Genomic DNA, 14,841 nt, shown 5'->3' on the forward strand with positions numbered 1-14,841 from the left:
TAACTGGGTACTACAGCCCAGACAATTTGACATATCACAAACTAATCACCACACGCACTGAAGAAGTTTTTAGACTGCTGTATTCAAATTGAGTGAGAAGATTTGATAGGATAGTACACAGTTCTCTAAAGCTCAGAAAGAAACGCTATACTTTTGTTTCTCTACTGGCAAACTAATAAAACCCTTATGGCTTATGCTATCAACTTTGTTCTAGAAGGTAGCAAATGTGTGATAAATTTTTATTGCGAATTCCATTTCATGCCTTAGATTCTAAGATGTCCAGAACGATGGATGACAATTATCTGGTTTACAGTATATTCACTGCAAAATGCTTGCCTGCTTCTCCATGCTTCAGAAAGAAAACACTGGCAGGCCAATTTTGCTTCTTATTTATGTGAACTGTTATCTGCATTTCCCTAGCTCTGACTCCTTCCTGAAAAGATACAGAGTATAAGAGGTAGAGGACAAGCAAAAAGGCCCCCGGCCACCTAGCCAAATACATAATTATAACAAAGTTGCAAGCCAAATACCCTAGGTCATCCCCATAATCAGATCTGATTGTCAGTCTATCAGAGAATATGGTTTTATTTGCATCCGCAAGTCTGCATTCCTGCCTGCTCAGTTCAGCTCAGCTCAGGCACCACTGACAGGGACTCTGACACTCCTCTACTCTTCCACGCCTAGATACATAACCAAGACTAAATTAAGTCCCTCTCTCCTTGTCCTCCCAGAGTCCCCTGCTTATCTCTAGCATAGCAAGTACTATATTGGAATGTAAATATCGTTTTGTGCCTTTTGTATACCAGACGGTGGGGAAAGATGCTGTGTGTTTTATGTCTATATCCCTAACCCAACACAAAAGTTCTCAAAAACATGGCCAGGAACCCTTGGGAGGGTCTCTGAGACCCTTTCAGGGGTTCACAAGGTCAAAAGTATGTTTATAAAAGTGCTAAGATAGTATTTGCTTTCTTTGCTTTTATTCTGTCTAGAGCAGTTTTCCAGAGGTTATCAGCAGATACAAAAATCCAGCTGTCTTCTATTAAGCCAGACATTAATGATATTTGCAAAAATGTAAAACAAAGAGACTCTTCCCACTGTTTTTTAAAATTCTTGTTAACAGTTATTTTAAATAAAAAGTATGTTATTTTGGTCAATATGTGATGAGTTTATTGTTAATTGTAAGTGAATTAATAAATATAGATTTTTAAATTTTGTCAGTTTAAATTGCTAATGCAATATATAGTAACAGGTATAACCTACAAAACGAAAGCTCTTTGGGTTTGTTAACATTTAAGAATACTAACTTGTTAAGAAACCAAAACTTTAATATGTGGCTTGTCAAAGGACTTGAAACACAGCACATGCTGCTCAGGTAGGAAAGAGTGTGAGTGTAAGTGGAGGAAGAGAGTGGGGAAAGAAGAAAGGGACCGTAGGAGGGGAGAGAAAGAAAGGATAACCAAAGTCATCCAGGCAAGACTTACATAATCATTTCTTAGATTTAACTCAGTTAGGGAGGGTTGATCAATGTAGTGACAAGATTGGTTATTTTTCTGGTTCTGGTTGTGAAGGAAAAGTAACTTGTTGACTGGATCACTAGCACATCAAGTGTTGTGATACTGTGTAGGTAATAGAGCCTCTGATTCTTTTGGAAAAAGGAAGGGGAGCATCTTTTCTTGTACAAACTTGAGTGCCTGCTGTCAGGAGAATAATTGCCTGAAATCACAGTCTTTATATCTTTTGCAACCTGGCTGGAGAAACTGCCATAAAAATAAGCAAACTTCATAAATCATCTCTGTAAAAGGTGTCAAAGGTTAAAAGCATTGTGATGAATTTCTGAAATAAATTTGGACTCTGAATTTTCAGAGTGTTTAGGAGGCAACTATTGTTTCTCAAAAGAGTAATCATGATCTTGGAGATTTTAAAGGGTAATTCCACTGTTGAAGGTGTCAATGTCTCTTAGCGGTAAATAGAACAAGTACTTGCCAGCTGGAGGAGTCTCTCAGTGCCTAAGGCATACTTCCCAAAATTGCTAACTGAGACCTTTGCTCTTACTAGTACTAATCCTGAGGCCTGGCACATGGTAGGTGCTCTGTGTGTGTTAAGTGTGTGTTAAAAGATGAATGAATAAGCTTTGACTGCTTGTGTTAATTATCTGAGCAAAGACTGACACACAGTGATTCCTCCTCAATGATAAATTATCTGAACCAAAGAAAGCAAATAGTATCTTTGTACTTTTATGAAAATAATTTCGATCTTGTGGATGGATCCTTGAAAGGGACTCAGGGACTCCCCACCAAGCGTTCCTGGGTATATTTTGAAAGCAATTTTGGTAGGTTAGGGATATAGACAGAAAAGACCCAGCATCTTTCCCCACCATGTGGTAGAGATTGGGACCTACTTATTTCTGAACAACTTTTGGTTGACCAAGAGAATTTTGGTTTTCTCATACACCAATACTTCTGGAGATAATAAGACAAGGAAGAAACAAGGAAAAGGAAAAAAAAAATAGAATGAATAGACAGTGTAGATAAAAGAAATCGGCAGACAGTAAACACTGGCCTAGAACAGTCCGGCATGGAATGAGAAAAATGCTATAGAATTCCATGAAATCGAGAGTGTCTCAGGAGGAGGAGTCATTCCTGAGTCATAAAATCATATTTACACCAAACATTTGGGTGGTGAAAAAGACATACATATTATATGCAAAAAGCACATAAATTTACTAGCAGTGAACTCATTTAGGGTTGGGAGAGTCTAAAAAATTCCTACAAGCATGATAAATGCAGTTAATTGTGCAGGGTTCACCATATTAAATTTAAGATAGATGTCATGTCTTTGGTAGTGTTTTACTGAATGTTCTGTATGTCAGTGAAAATAGAGATTATTTACAAAAACAGTTATACATTAATTCTAAATATCATTTTCTTAAATCTGTTTATTTTACATTTTTAGAATTTCAACTTTTATTTGAGATACACGGGGTATATGTGCAGGTTTGCTACATGGGTATATTGCATGATCCTGAGGCTTAGGATATAGATCCTGCCACCGAGTTAGTGAACATAGTACTCTAGGAAGTTTTTTAACATACATCCGCTCTCCATACTTTCCCCTTCTAGTAGTCCATAGTATCTATTGTTTCCATCTTTATGTCCATGAGTACCCAATGTTTAGCTCCCACTTGTGAGATCATACAGTATTTCATTTTCCATTCCTGCATTAATTTGTTTAGGATAATGGCCTCCAGCTGCAATCATGTTGCTGCAAAGGATATATTATTTTTTATGGTTGCATAGTATTCCATGGTATACATGTACCACATTTCTTTATCCAATCTACTGTTGATAGGCAACTAGGTTGATTCCATGTCTTTGCTATTAATTGTGCTGTAATGAACATACAAGTGTGTGTCTTTTTGGTAGAATGACTTGTTTTCATTTGGATATACACCCAGGAGTGGGATTGCTGGGTCAAATGGTACCTCTGTTTTAAATTCTTTGAGAAATCTCTAAACTGCTTTCCACAGTGGCTGATTTAATTTACATTACCACCAACAATGTAAAAGCATTCCCTTTCACCACAGCCTTACCAGCCTCTGGTTTTTGTTTTTATAATAGCCATTGTGACTGCTGTGAGATGGTATTTCATTGGGATTTTGATTTGTATTTCTCTGATGATTAGTGATGATGAGCATTTCTTCATATGATTGTTGGTTGCTTGTATATCTTGACAAGTGTCTGTTCATGTCCTTGGTCTATTTTCTAATGGGGATGTTTTCTGCTTGTTAAATTATTAAGTTCCTTATAGATTCTGGATATTAGGCCTTTGTTGGATGCATAGTTTGCAAATATTTTCTTACATTCTGTAGGATATCTGCTTGTCCTGTTGATAGTTTCTTTTGCTGTGCAGAAGCTCCTTAATTAGGTCCCGTCTGTCAATTTTTATTTTTATTGCAATTGCTTTTGGGAACTTAGCCAGAAGTTCTTCACCAAGGCTAATGTCGAGAAGAATATTTCCTAGGTTTTTTTCTAGGATTTTTATAGTTTGAGGCTTCACATTTAAAACTTTAATCCACTTTGAGTTAATTTTTGCACATGGTAAAAGGTAGGGGTCTAGTTTCATTCTTCTGTATATTACCAGCCAATTATCCCAGCATCATTTATTGAATAGGGTGTTCTTTCCCCCATTGCTTATTTTTGACTATTTTGCTGAAGATCAGATGGCTGTACCTGTGCGGCTTTATATTCAGGTTCTTGATTCTGTTCCATTCGTCCATGCGTCTGTTTTTGTGCCAGTATCATTCTGTTTTAGTTACTGCAGCCTTATAGTATAGTTTGAAATCAGATAGTGTGACACTTTTTTTTTTCCCTTAGGATTGCTTTGCTTATTCAGGCTCTTTTATCGTTCCATATAAATTTTAGAGTAGTTTTTTTCCAATTCTATGAAAAATGACATTGGTAGTTTGATATAGTGTTATAAACTGCTTTCAGCAATATGGCCATTTTCACAATATTTATTCTCCCAATCCATGAGCGTGGAATGTTTTTCCATTTGTGTCATTTATGATTTCTTTCAGCAGTGTTTTGTAGTTCTCCTTCTAGAGATCTTTCATCTCTTCATGAGCTGTATTTTTAGGTGTTTCAATTTTTTCGTAGCTAGTGTAAATGAGATGGTGTTCTTCATTTGACTTTCAGCTTGAATGTTATTGGTATGTAGACATTCTACTGGCTTTTGTACAGAGATTTTCTATCATGGAAAAAAGTCATTTATCAGTTCTAGGAGACTTTCGACAGAGTTTTTAGTTTTTTCCTGGTATATAATCATATCATCAGTGAAGAGAGATACTTTGACTTCTTTTCCTAGTTAGGGTGCCTTTTATTTCTTTCTCTTGCCTGATTGCTCTGGCTAGGACTTCCAGTACTATGTTGAATAGGAGTGGTAAGTGTGGGCATCCTTAGCTTGTTCCAATTCTCAAGGGGAATGCTCCCAGCTTTTGCCCATTTAGTGTGATGTTGGCTGTGGGTTTGTCATAGATGGCCCCTATTGTTTTGAGGTGTTCCTTTGATTCCTAGTCTGTTGAGGGTTTTTGTTATGAAGGGACATCGCTTCTCGGCCTTTTGGCTAAGATCAAGTGTTATGAAGGGACACTGGATTTTATTGAAAGCTTTCTCTGCGTCTATTGAAATGATAATATGGTTTTTGCTTTTAATTCTGCTTATGTGGTGAATCACATTTATTGATTTGTGTATATTGAACCAGTCTTGATTCCCAGGAATAAGGCTTACTTGATCATGGTGTATTAGCTTTGATGTTCTACTGGATTAACCCCAAAGCAAGTAGAAGAAAATAAATAACTAAAATTAGAGCAGAACTGAATGAAACTTAGATGCAGAAATCCATATAAAGAATCAATGAAACCAAGACTTGATTTTCTAAAAGATTAAACAAGATTGATAGATTGCTAACCAGATTAACAAAGAAATAAAAGAATATACAAATAAGTACGATCAGAAATGACAGATGACATTACAAGTGATCCCACAGAAATACAAAGATCTTCAGAGACTATTATGAACAACTCTATGCACACAAATTAGAAAATCTAGAGGAAATGGATAAATTTCTAGAAACACACAGCCTCCCAAGATTGAACCAGGAGGAACATGGAAACCTGAACAGATCAATAACAAGTTCCAAAATTGGATCAGTAATTTAAAAAACCTACCAACCAGATAAAGCCCCAGACCAGATGGATTCACATCTGAATTCTACCAGACATATGAAGCAGAAGTGGTAACAATCCTACTGAAACTCTTCCAAAACATTGAGGAGGAGGAGCTCCTCCCTAACCAATTCTTTGGAGACTGATAGGAAAATCTGGAAGAGACACAATGGGAAAAAAAAAAAAAAAAAAAAACCTTTAGGCCAATATCCCCGCTAAACATAGACACAAAAATCCTCAACAAAATGCTAGCAATCTTTTTCTTTTAAAAAATAAAGATTGAATAGTTCTGAGCAGCGATGCTTCCCCTCATTGAGCATTTCTAGGAAGTCAATCTACTTCACACTGTATCCTCTATAAAGGGCAGGGGCAAGACCTCGCCTGTGGCCTGGCTCGTATCTGATGGGATTAATCAGATTAAAAAGAGCCTTTTCTTCTCTCGGATGTCAGCGGAGTGTGTTTGTCCAGGTCCTCCAAGAGGCAAACACAAGACAGGATTAAACATGCAAGGATTTTATTAAGAAAAATTATTTTGTGAGGGAAAGTAAGGAGGGAGCCAGAAACGCCTGAAGAGGTCAGACCTTGATGCAGACATAACCCCAGTGGAGGGGAAAGGAAGAAATAAATTGTGAGAAAAGTGTCCTAGACTGCCATGTAGTCTAAGTAGGAGGTGATGAAACCAACACCTACAGTGTCCTCAAGTCAAAGTCAACAGTCAGAGGAGTCTCACCTCTTTGAGGAGAAGGTCTGCTTTAGTATGCCTCAGTATGCCCACACTCAGTCACTGGCTCGGACAACCCATGGATGGCATGGCATTAGTGCCAAGATCTTTCACTGCCCAGCAGCTGGGGCCTCATTATACTCCCTGAAGTTGCAGTCTGTGAGATACTTTCTCAGAGCTGCCATATAGAATGCCTGGTTACGTCCTCATTTCCCTTAAAGTTAACTTTAACAAAATTGGCAAATACCATTCATCAATTCAACAAATATTTATTGAGAATCTGTGATACAGAAGGCCCTATTCCAGGCATGAGCAATAAAATGGAAAAGAAGCCTATTCCTGGAAATATCTAGCAGTGGTTGATTTAGAGTAAATTGTAATTGAAACATCGTAGAACAAGTGAACAGAGCCTGTCCTCCTTTCAGACCCATGGCAGGCATGGGTAATCAATCCCACTGACCCTGAACATGACCTCAGACTCTTTCTCAACACAATGTTTGTGGCAGCCTCTTTTTAATAAGAGGTAGCACCTAAGATAAAACTTATTTGCCATCCCTGTCCTAGGAGAAGTAGTGGACAGTGGGATGAGGGAGGAAAGAAATGCAAAGAACGTTATACACCAAAATTAAGTAACAACGCTGAAGGAGGAGGACAAAAGTAAGATCAATAAGATTGCCCCTAGGAGGGCTGGAAATAAATCTGTCTGAAGGGGGAAAAAAATGAGAGAAAGCATGGCTAAGGATATTAATGTCAGCTTCTTACTCTTGTATCTTGGGCCCAACTAGCTTGGAAATGGTTTTCAAAGCAGAGGGCGATCTCAATGCACTGAATTGTCATGACTGTCTTGGAATTTTGGAAGCCCTTGACTTACTGGTTGTTCCGTGACATTAGAGGTCATTGATGAGGGAAGCTGGCTAAGAGTGGGCACTCAGCAAGTGTGTGATGAACCAGATTGAAGACATGTTTGCATCATGACAACTTGGATATTATCTAAGATTTCCCAATGCACCAAGCAAACAGGATCATGGGCATACTCAGAATAACCTAGACCCAGTCGCTTGCTTTGGGAGAAAGCCAAGACAAGATGTTCTGCCTTAGAATCTGAGTGACCTGCTCTTTTCTTAAATATGAGCCCCTGACTGGATATAATTTATTGTTCCCCTTCAAATATTTAGGAAACTCCTCACCTCTGACTGCCACTTTGGAAGAAGGGCCAACTTTCCTCCCCAGACCTGCTCCTCAGCTCATGGGCACCATCTCAGAAAATGGCACACTATTGCTGCTCAAGCCAATACCCTAGGATATACCTTAATTTTTGCTTTTCCCTAACCAACAGTTCTTACATCACCATACATAATTTATCAGCAAATTTTGCCATTCCTACACCAACATAGTAAAACATAGAACTTCTCTTTCTCTACCTGCCAACATTCCATTCCCAGCTGATACTACCTTAGCCTCTGCAAGAACCCCTTAGTTTACCTCTATCTATTCACACTAATCATTGGCAATCCCTTTCCACAGAGCTGCCAGAGTAGTAGCTTCAGAAAGGAAGCAGGTCCTGGCAATTTCTGTTTAGACCGTCTCAAGGCTGTGGATATGGTTTGACTCTGTGTCCCCACCCAAATTTCATCTTGAAATGTAATCCCCACATGTCAAGGGAGGGGCCTGATGAGAGGTAACTGGATCATGGGGCAGTTTCCCCCATGCTGTTCTCATCATACTGAGTGAGTTCTCACGAGATATGATGGTTTAAAAGTGTGGTGCTTCCCAGGCCGAGGTGGGCGGATCACGAGGTCAGGAGATTGAGACCATCCTGGCTAACATGGTGAAATCCCATCTCTACTAAAAATACAAAAAATTAGTTGGGTGTGGTGGCGGGTCCCTGTAGTCCCAGCTACTCGGGATGCTGAGGCAGGAGAATGGCGTGAACCCGGGAGGCCTCTTCTGCTCTCTCTCTCTCTTCTGCTACCATTTAAGACATGTTTTGCTTCCTCTTCACCTTCCGCCATGATGGTAAGTTTCCGGAGGCCTCCCCAGCCAACTGTGTCAATTAATCCTCTTTTCTTCGTAAATTACCAGGTCTCAGGTAGTGCTTTATAGCAGTGTGAAAATGGACTAATCCAGCTGCCCACCACACTTAGAATAAAGTCCAAAGTACTTCTCATGGTTTATTACACCCACTCCTAACTCATCTCCTACCACTTTCCCTCACCCCCAGTCACACTGGCTTCTTTTTTATTCCACAAATTCACCAAGCTCAGGCCTTCCTTGGAGTATCTGCACTAGATGTTCCCCCAGCCAGAAGGCCAGAAATACTTTTCCCCATCACATGACTGGCTCCTTATTATCATTCACTCTCCACTCAGACCTCTGATAACCCCTTCCTGAAGACCCCATCTGAAGGATCCTCCATCTGCCCCACAACTGATCCTCTCAAAATTTTATTATTTTCATCACAATGATCACACCTAAAATTAAGCTTTGTAAGTCTTGACTATTTTATCATCTATCCTTGCCCCTTGGGAATCCAAGTCCTGAGAGCAAACACCTTGTCCCTTTTGTGCACCACTATTTCTCTGGAGCTTAGACAGTGCCCGGAAATGGCAGCTACCAATAAATATACGCTGAGTCAGTGAATGAGCTAGCATCCCTCATGGCTGTCAGTGAGATCAGAAAAGCTTCAGACATGAGCCCTCTTCTTGTAGATCCCCTTCCTGACTCAGCTGTGCTCCCTCTGGAAGCTCCACTCCCACCACAGTGTTCTTTCTCACCTCCCATGGCTGCCTTCATATCCCTCTGTTTCCTCTTCCCATTACCCCAAGGCCTTAGGTGGAGCAAGCTCAGACATTCCCCACATCAAGGCTCTCATTATTGTGCAAAGAGAGTTTGAGAAGTCCCAAGGCCCTTTACCCTCAAAAGGGATGAGGCTTTCAAAGAAGGAATTCAGAGGTGAGGTAACAATTTGAGAACGGCCCCTTGTGCCTTTATTTCCTTTTTAACAACCCTTCACCACCCCGTCCCCCACTGCCCGCAACATACACACAGGTGCACCCAGCTTTCACAGCTCTTTCAGCATCACTGGCTGCCCTAGCTGGTGGAGAAGAGTGAGCAGGGCCTGCCCCAGAACTGGAGGCGAAGCCCTGCTCTGCACTGCTGCTGGGCAGAATGCCCAAGCCAGAGCTCTCGCCAAATTCTCACCACAAGGAGGTGGCTCCAGCCTTGAAGAGTTACACACTCAATAGGAGCGCATACTCATGTTTTTGTGTAGGACAATTTGTTTTTTTAATTGCCTGGCAGCCCTTTATATTACCAGTGCCAAGAGGTGTACTTGTTCCTCCACTCCTATGTTTTTATAAAGCAGACCCTGGCTACACAAGCTGCAGAACTCAGAAGAGAGCTAAGACAGGCTGTGCAGGGGACATGTACCAGGACCCCTCTCTCAACAGTGGAAGTCAAAACCTCAACCCCACACTGGAGTTTAACAAGCCCCACATTGTGCCCTGGTACACAGTTCCAAAATGTTCGCAAACCAAGCTGTGACACCACATAAACCAGGAAGGCACCCAAGCTCCACAGCCAATGAGGCTCCAGTCGGGATTCCATTATGAATGTTTGAGTTAAATTTGGTGCATGTAAGAAAAGACTTTGGCTCCAGGGCCTGTCCTCAGGGCTTGTACACAGCAGGTTAAGGATTTATTGGATTATGAAGCATTTATGTCTTGGGTATGTAGATTATCTCCAACTCCACCGAGCATGGAGCAGGAAAAATGGTATTTCCTACAGCACAAGGAAAGGTGAGTACCTGTAAAGCAGAAATTATAAACTTTATACTTAATCCGAGATAGGGGTTAAGGAAAGCAGTAGCTTTATTCCCATTGGAAATCACTTCCAAAACAGCTCCTACCCACAAATGAGACTGCACTAATAGAATGTGAGCACCAATTGCCCATGTACACAGTGTAGTCCACAGCAGCAATTTCATACAACAAATATTTATTTACTAACTATTGGGTTGGGTGGGACTATGCCAGGTATTGGAGGGTCAGCACTAATAGTTATACTAATAATTGCCCAACTATACTAAGTAATTACATAATTATAATTGGGATACTTGCTAAGGAGAAGTACAGGATCCCGTAAGAATATATGTCAAGGGGAAGTGACCTAATTGGGAATATTAGAGGGACCACCCTTCAAAAATGACAGGCGAACTGAGAGGGATTGAAGAATGTTCCAGGAAGAGAGAACAGCATGGGAAATGAGAAAGGAGAGAAAAAGTCACTGGCCCATCTGAGAAAGAATGATAAAGAGATGATCTAGTATGTGAGGCAAGAGAGACAAGGGGTGGCTCTGCCTGGAAAAGCTCCCAAGGATATTAGAACATAATTCAGGGCTCTTTGTAATTTATTAGTGTATGAATTAATAAAATACATTAATTGTTAGTAATAATACATTAATTAATAGTTAATCTAACAGATGTAATTTTATAGAAACTTCAGAGGAAGGGGAGGTCAAGGATGAATTCATCTTTACAGGCTTTCAGGAGCCAGGGGCTGGGCCAGAGCTGGGTCTTAAATTATGATCTGGGTGGGTAGAGAAGCAAAGGATGGTGAAAAGCCTGGATATCCACCTAGACTCCTCCCTTCTTTCATCAGTCAGCTCATCTCTCAGCACATCTGTATATTGCTCCTTATAAGAACGTATCTTCTCTGAATCAGCTTTCTACCCCCACTGCTTAGGCCAAGTCCCCATGATTGTCTTGGGACCAGTGGAGCTGGCAGCACGGTAGGTGTCTGATAAATGCTTAGGCACACTTAGCTATTTGGCTTTAGATCAGACAGAGCAATATGCTGCTTTTTGGACAAGTCATTTGTAGACATAAATAGCTTCAGGAGGATTTGCTTATAAGCTTATACACAAGAGATAGGTGAGTGCCTTTGATTGTCTCCCATGTTGTAGCCTCCAAGACATCCTCCCAACAGCAGGAAGCATGGCCTTTTTAAAACACAGACCAGATCAAGCCACCTCCCTGATTACACCCTTCCAGCAACTCCCGTCACCCTGTGTATAAAGATCCCACTTCTTAGCCTGGTTCACAGGCTGTTCATTTTGCAATCTCTGCTTGTCTGTAATTCCCACTTATTGCCTAATCTTTTCTGACACCTCGAGCTACCTGAGGTGTTATGGGTATTCCCTGCTCTGTCTTCACCCCTTCCTTTAGCTCAGAGCTTCTCTCCCACTATTCCCAGGGGTCTTAAGGGATTACACTCTTCCTAAGTGACCTTCCTCCATAGGTCAAAGGTATCCCTGAACCACTAATTTTCCTGTGACAACCACTCACTTATCTCTTGTGCAGAAGCTCAAAAGCAAACCTCCCTGAAGCTGTTTATATTTGCAAACTACTTGTCCAAAAGGATCTTATTGCTCCATCTGTTCTTCTGAGGCCAAGTAGCTAAGCATTGCCCAACCATTTATCAAGCACCTGCTGTGTTTTCAGACCCATCTCAGCCACCAAAAGAGGTACAGGGCAGGTACAGGCCTTCCACTGTGAAGATCATATCCAATGTCAGTGATAAAAGCATAAGGAGCCCTTCTAAGAACAAGGCACAGGAGGTGCCGTATAAAATTAGGTCAATTTTGACTTTCCTGTTGCTTTTTATTATTAATATTTTTATATGGGCTGAGCACCTATCTTATGTACTGGGAATTGTACCATGTTATGGTGGGGTGGGTTCCCTGGGAAGCAGACTCTAAGAATTTAGTGGGCAGGATCTTTATTTAGGTGTGCCCTTGGGATCAATATCAGTGAAAGAGAAGGAAAAAAAGCAGGAAGGGCAGAGAAAGAAGTGGAGCTGTGATACAGCCCAATGGCAGCCTCAACACACCTCAGGATGCTCTAGAGTTTGAATGGCCCTTTCCCGGTTGTCTTGAGTTGGACTAAGATGGATGGGCCTTTATACTCTTGCATTTATCAGTCACTGAATAGGGGCCACCTCAGGAAGTTTAATTTTGGGCGAAGTACTTCTCTGAGCTGATGCAATGCCTGAAAGAGTTGACAGCTAAAAACTGTTTCTGCCAACAGTTCTCCAACTATCTGGGACAACTAATACTTTAGTGAAGGGAGAGCTGGGTGGCACATTGCTGGGTTTACCATAAACTTTGAAAACTCACAACAATCCAATGATGTAGATGTCATTTCCATTTTAAAAATGAGAAACGGAGGCTTGGTGAGAGTTGCACTGACCAAAGCCCTAAAGCTGGATTTGAACTCATTTCTGATTCCACAGCGTGTGCTTCTATCACTGTGCAACTGTGCAACGCTCATTCCTTCCAAGCAGGTAGATTGGGACTCACTGTGTCCCTTCACCTAGCAATGCCTGGGCACACAATAGAAAACAAGTGCCTATGTTTACTTAAAGTAACTAGGATGACAAAAGGAAGTAGTAGTGCATTCTCAGGTTAATATGGGGCGTGAGTAGAATATGCCACAAACATGTATATTCACCTCTATCTTCACTGAAGGGTGATGCCTCATCCTAGGCCACATTTTTTCCAGCTGTCCTAAAAACCATGAGCAATCCTCACTCTCCTCTCTCTGCCCCATGATACAAATAGGTAGTTTAACAAAGGTACCTGCTTGTCATGAACCCAAGACATGATACCAGACCTAGGATTTGTGAATGGCATTGTCTAATTAAGCAAATAAAAACACAGGACACCCAGGTAAATTTGAATTTCAGATAAACAATTTATTTTTAGCATAAGTATGTTTATACAATAGTCTGGACATGCTTCTACTAAAAAATGCTATTTATCGACCAGGCACGGTGGCTCACGCCTGCAATCCCAGCACTTTGGGAGGCCGAGGTGGGTGGATCAGGAGGTCAAGAGATCAAGACCATCCTGGCCAACATGGTGAAACCCTGTCTCTAGTAAAAATACAAAAATTAGCTGGGCATGGTGGTGCACACCTGTAGTCCCAGCTACTTGGGAGGCTGAGGCAGGAGAATCCCTTGAACCCAGGAGGCAGAGGTTGCAGTGAGCCAAGATCGTGCCACTACACTCCAGCCTGGTGACAGAGTGAGACTCCACCTAAAAAAAAAAATGCTATTTATCTGGCATTCGAGTTAACTGGATGCTTTATATTTTATCTGGCAACTGTACTCATGGGTGAAGAGGAAGGCTTCCATCTCTATCTACAAGGTGCTTTCAGTGACACAGTTTCTTTGGACCAAACGGTTCCAGCCTGTTATCTGAAATCCATTTACCTGCACCCAAGTTTTATCATTGCACAGTTAAAGTTTCTGTTTACCATGCTGGCACCCCTGGGGGAGTAGACACATGAGATATACTTGTTCACTCTCAAGGAGTTACTGAGAGCAGGTTTTGAAAAATACACACAAAAGAGCACAGATGGGGAGAAGGGACAGCCAGGAATGGACATTTCTAAGGGGATGAAGTTCTCAGAATGAAAAGAGTACAGTGGTGTGCAAGGCAGGTGAGCTTCTCCATATTGCTCAGTATAGCTCCCTGAAGAGAAAGTTCTGGTCTTCTAGGATTGCCCAGCAGGCTCAAGGACCCTCCACTCTCTGGCTTGAAGGATAACCTCTGGCCTCTCCCCCACAGTAAACCACTGCCTACTAACAACCAGCTGCACTCATGGCCTGTTTGTAAGCCACCAAGAAGTCTGGAGGCCCAGTATCATTGCATCTGAAACAGTCTCAAGTTTTGCAATAGTCTCATCTTCCTTCTCAGGGACTCCTCATCCTGAAGCTGACCTAGAACTTGAGGCTTTCTTAGCAGCTCTAATGGCATATCGACAATAAAAATGTTACCGCAAATGACCTGCCCTTCTTCCTTTTCTCCCAACTTTCCAGAGGAGCCATTCCCGTTTATTACCCAGAGATTCATAAAAATGCATAAGTGAATGCAGCAGCCTAAATAGGTTTCTTTTAGGAGTTTGGCACTAAACACACTAAGTGAATTTCCTCAGCCCTTGGACAAGAAGCCATTAGATATGGACTATTACTTGCATTATCATTACATTAGTGGGTCATTATGAAAAATAAAAGTTCTAATCAGCATGAACATTTATAAAGTGCCATGATAGGGAATATGCCAGGCTGGGCTGTCTCAAACATCCAAACTAACCACAGTGAGTAATGACTTTGAACAAAAAAAGGTTGAACATAAAGAACTGCTTTAACAAATCCCACTCAATGTCATTAGCAATTAAGGGCTTTAGGGAGAAAGGGGAGGTCCACCCCCATCTCTCCAGCTAAGTGAGAGTTCTCTGAGCTCTCCTTGGTGCCTGATGACAGCACTCAATGTTTTTGCCTTCCTCACCCAGCCTCCAGCTGGAGAGTGAGAGGATACTCTAAGGTCCCCACAAAGT

At 41.3% G+C, this 14,841-nt stretch overlaps 1 protein-coding gene across 1 annotated transcript in view; it reads right to left on the reverse strand.

Annotated features, from left to right (window-relative positions):
- CLSTN2 (calsyntenin 2) overlaps positions 1-14,841 on the reverse strand; it is a 642,375-nt gene that overhangs the window by 411,529 nt on the left and 216,005 nt on the right. The window lies entirely within an intron of this gene.

The sequence above is a fragment of the Nomascus leucogenys genome, chromosome 8 (genome assembly GCF_006542625.1).
Source record: "Nomascus leucogenys isolate Asia chromosome 8, Asia_NLE_v1, whole genome shotgun sequence".
NCBI lineage: Eukaryota > Metazoa > Chordata > Mammalia > Primates > Hylobatidae > Nomascus > Nomascus leucogenys.